The sequence below is a fragment of the Palaemon carinicauda genome, chromosome 3 (genome assembly GCF_036898095.1).
Source record: "Palaemon carinicauda isolate YSFRI2023 chromosome 3, ASM3689809v2, whole genome shotgun sequence".
Taxonomy (NCBI): domain Eukaryota; kingdom Metazoa; phylum Arthropoda; class Malacostraca; order Decapoda; family Palaemonidae; genus Palaemon; species Palaemon carinicauda.
Genome location: NC_090727.1, coordinates 134,020,949 through 134,025,948, shown reverse-complemented (window position 1 = coordinate 134,025,948; position 5,000 = coordinate 134,020,949).

The window sequence follows — 5,000 nt, the reverse complement described above, 5'->3', positions numbered from 1 at the left end:
TTGGGGCAGTTCTCTTCACTCAGGGTACACCCAAGCACACTATTCTATGTTCATTTCCTATCCTCACTGGGCTGTTTTCCCTGTTGAAGCCCTTGGGTTTACAGGATCCTGGTTTTCCAATTAGGGTTGTAGCTTAGCAAGTAATAATAATAATATAATAATAATAATAATAATAATAATAATAATAATAATAAAAGCTAGAATCAAATATACCAGTAACTTTCAGAAATTGACTTTTTTTTCAAAACATCATTAGAATCTGTCATCCCACGGAACATAATATCTTCAATTGATCTCATCTAAGCTTTGATGTAAAATATGAAACACTGAGAAGTTACCAAAAAGAAGTTTCCTTTGTAAATACACCAATTACCAAACCAATATTTCCCTTTGTAACACCGAATTAAGCCTAAAGACCCCACTACATCTGGATAAAGGGCTAATCGTTAATCCCCAATAACGCACCCAATCTATGGGAGATTAATTATTCCTCTAACTACCGACTGACCAGAAAAGATATTATTATTATCATTATTATTATTATTATTATCATTATTATTATTATTATTACTTGCCAAGCTACAACCCTAGTTGGAAAAGCAGGATGCTATAAGCCCAGGGGTCCCAACAGGGAAAATAGCCCAGTGAGGAAAAGAAACAAGGAAAACTAAAATATTTTAAGAACAGTAACAATATTAAAATAATTGTTTACTATATAAACTATAAAAAAAAACTTTAACAAAACAAGAGGAATAGAAATAAGACAATAGTGTGCCCGAGTGTACCCTCAAGCAAGAGAACTCAAACCTAAACCTTATTCTAAACTCTAAAACAAAGAAATGAAACAACTCCTATATACGGAGAGAAATGACTAAAACCTTCCCATACAACACACCTTCGCCAAACGACTGGAAACTAACCCTCACATACGAAAAGTAAAGAAACGAAACAAGAGCTCCCATTACGATGTAGTACTGCATCTCCCCTTCTCGAACTTTCGAAACATTTTCCATTTACAGAGTCAGGCAAACAACAGAACGAAGGGCTCCCTAAATATTTGGCCCATGTTCCCTTTAAAGGTTTAAAGGTCACTCATGAATGGCAGGGGCAAGAGACAGTGACATTTGCCCTAGAAACTGACCATATACATATATGATTAGCGCCCAAGACCCCTCTCACAGAAGCTAGGAGCAGGGAGGCCTAAATATTTGGCTCATGTTCCCTTTAAAGGTTTAAAGGTCACTTATGAATGGCAGGAGCAAGGGACAGTGACATTGCCTTGGAGACTGACCATATACACATATGATCAGCGCCCAAGCCACCTATCTACCCAAGCTAGGAACAAAGAGGGCCAGGCAATAGCTGCTGATGACTCGGCAGATAAACATATAGGCTTCCACAATCCCCATTCTTAACTCACAAGGATGATGAGGTTGCAGCGATCAAAGGAACTAATGAGTTTAAACGAGACTAACCCCAGTCTGGCGTTCACCAATCAGGGACGTTACCACATCGGCCACCACAACCCTTTAAGCCAAACGAACCCCCCTTTCTCTAACCTAATAAAAATCAAACAATCTATTACGAAAGGGAATTTCACGAATTACCTTTTTTGACAATCTATCCATCTCACTCTGGCTATGTTTATGAAATCTTACCCGGTAAGATTAACGAGGTCTTACATGTGAGATTAATGACAACTCTCCCTTATGATACATGTGACTGATGATTTCTTGTCCCCAAGGCACTCTTTTGCCTAAGGTTAAGCAGGCCTTACCCTTGCAGTTAAGGTTAGAATAAGGTTAGACACACATCGTCCTCAAGGTTCGAGTCTATATCTCGTGACCTGTCCTCAAGGTTGCAGAAATATTACGCTGTGTTAAAGAGACCGCATATTCCTCCAGGTTAGAGGGACCTTTCCCTGAAGGTGAGAGAATGGACCCTTACGGTTAAGCAGAACTGGCCCTCAAGGTTGGGGAGAATTTACTGCCATTTTAAGGGGGAAATTTACCCTCAAGATTAATGGGGAATTTACCCTCAAGGTTAAGGAGAACTGACGGTCATGTTTAAGGGGAATTTACCCTCAAAGTTAAAGGAGAATATACCCTCAAGGTTAAGGAAAATTTACCATTAAATTTAAGGGGGAAATTACCCTCAAGGTTAAATGGGAATTTCCCTTAAAGTTAAGTGGAATTTACCACCAACTTAAAGGAAAATTTACCCAAAAGGTTAAGGAAAATTTACCCAAAAGGTTGAGCAAAATTTACCATCAAAGTTGAGGGGAATTTTCCCTCAAGGTTAAGGAGAATTTACCCACAAGGAAGGAGAATATACCCCCAAGGTTAAGGAAATACCATTGAGTTTCTGATTATCTTATCCCAAGGGCTACTGTTATATTATCACCAGGAATAAACAAACATGATTCAGAAAATAAAAAATTCACATTTCCACCAATATCATGGATATTTCAATCCATATCAAGAACGATTAACGTGGCAGGCAAAACAAACTTCTAAATTCAATTGGATTTCAACAATAACCACTCTCACAATTTACCCCATTTCAAATTAGGATGTCATGCCCCATTTCTTATTGTCTAGCCTTTGGTCCTTACTTGTATTTCAGCGAATATTCTTCTCTCATAATTTTACTTTCAATAATTGCAATGGTTTCCCCTTATAAAATTCTTCAAGATTTATAAAATAATTTCCAGCAATTATTTATTGTGATTAACGAGGAAATTCCCCCCCCCCCCCCCTTAAACTCAAAGAAGTCACTGGCAGCAGGGTGACGGATTGGATTTAAGGAGATAAACAAAGTTGTCTCTTCGGCTTCTACTCCTGATGCCTGTCTGAGGATCTTGCTAGAATTAGTATGGACCGCCAGGGGTCACCCGCCTTAGTTAGATAGGCACTGCGCATCACAAGGAACTGGCTATCCTTTGATGAATCTAGCCAATGAATCCTCTATCGAGGCCCTTTGCGTCAATAGGCGTAGGAGGAGGAGGTGGTGGTGGTGGTGATGATAAACGAGTGATCAAATAAATAAAATATCTTCTATTCTCTTAGTACATTTAAAGGACAAATCTCTCCCTTCCCCTCCCAGCTGTTGAGATAGCCATCTTCCTGTTGTACGTCTTCTGTGGTTAACGAACTTCTTCCGCATCTTAGACGAACCATATATCTCCCTGCCTACTATACTGAAATTTCTTCAACTTCCTCCAAAGGCTAACGATATCCCCCTTTCCGAAAAAAAAACCTCTTCTCCTCTACTCTTCTAACAATAATAAGATTTTTCCCCACTAACTTAAAGACATACTTTTCCTCAGCCTCCAATAATAATAAGAATGCATTTGTATCCCTGCCTCAAAAATGAACGCACTCTTTTCTCTTACTTCTAAATTGTCAGCGCTCCCGCAGCTCCAAATATGAACGCGCACCCACTACCTTAATCAAAGACTTATACTTTTCCTCAGCCTCCAATTATAATAAGAAACGCATTCATCCCCCTGCCTCTAAAATGAACGCACTCTTTTCTCCTACTTCTAAATTGACAGCGCTCCCGTAGCTTGAAATATGAACCCGCACTTACCCCTGCTTCTAAAATGAACGCAATCTTTCCCCTACTTCTAATTTGACCCTTGCTCTACCCCCCCCCCTTCCCTGCTTTTAAAATGAACAATCACTCTTACATCTTACTTCTAAAATGAACACGCTCATCCTTCTACAATCTACATCTAAATTGAAAGCGTTCTTTCCCCTGGTTCTTAAATGGTCACACTACACCTTCCTGCTAATCTCCTACTTCCAAAATGAACGCGCTCTCCCGTATTTCAAATAAGAACGCACTTATCACCTTGCTTCTAAAATGAACGCATTCTTCCCCGTATTTCTAATAGAACGCGCTTATCACCCTACTTCTAAAATGAACGCATTCTTCTCCGTATTTCTAATAGAACGCGCTTATCACCCTGCTTCTAAAATGAGCGCAATCTTCCCCGTATTTCTAATAGAACGCGCTTATCACTCTGCTTCTAATATGAACGCATTCTTCCCCGTATTTCTAATAGAACGCGCTTATCACCCTGCTTCTAAAATGAGCGCAATCTTCCCGTATTTCTAATAGAACGCGCTTATCACCCTGCTTCTAATATGAACGCATTCTTCCCCGTATTTCTAATAAGAACGCACTCACCAACCTGCTTCTAAAATGAACGCATTCTTTCCACTCTTCCCCGTATTTATAATAGAACGCACTTATCACCCCGCTTCTAAAATGAACGCATTCTTTCCACTCTTCCCGTATTTCTAATAGAACGCACTTATCACCATGCTTCTAAAATGAACGCATTCTTTCCACTCTTCCCCGTATTTCTATAAGAACGCACTTATCACCCTGCTTCTAAAATGAACGCATTCTTTCCACTCTTCCCCCGTATTTCTATAAGAACGCACTTGTCACCCTGCTTCTAAAATGAACGCATTCTTCCCCCTACTCTATAAATGAACTCGCCCTCTTCCCCCTGCCTCCGTGATTAAAGAGATCTCCCTCTTTAGCTCCACGCTCCAAATGGAATAAAAACAGCCCATTAATATCGGCTAATCTCCCTAAACCAAAAGGGTTCAGATCTCTCAGAGTTCCCCCAATACTCATAACGAAGAAAGTTCCACATTAAAATGAATTACGTAAATCATATATGCGCAATCCTTTCCAATTTTTTGGCAATACTAGATACACACACACACACACACACATATATAATATATATATATATATATCATATATAAATACAATATTACTTATCGGGGCCATTCTACAATACGTCAATAATTATGAAACATACCTATTATTATTATTATTATTATTATTATTATCATCATAATTATTATTATTTTTATTACTTGCTATGCTATAACCCTAGTTGGAAAAGCAGGATGCTATAAGCCAAGGGCTCCAGCAAAAAATAGCCCAGTGAGGAAAGGAAACAAGGAAAAATTAAA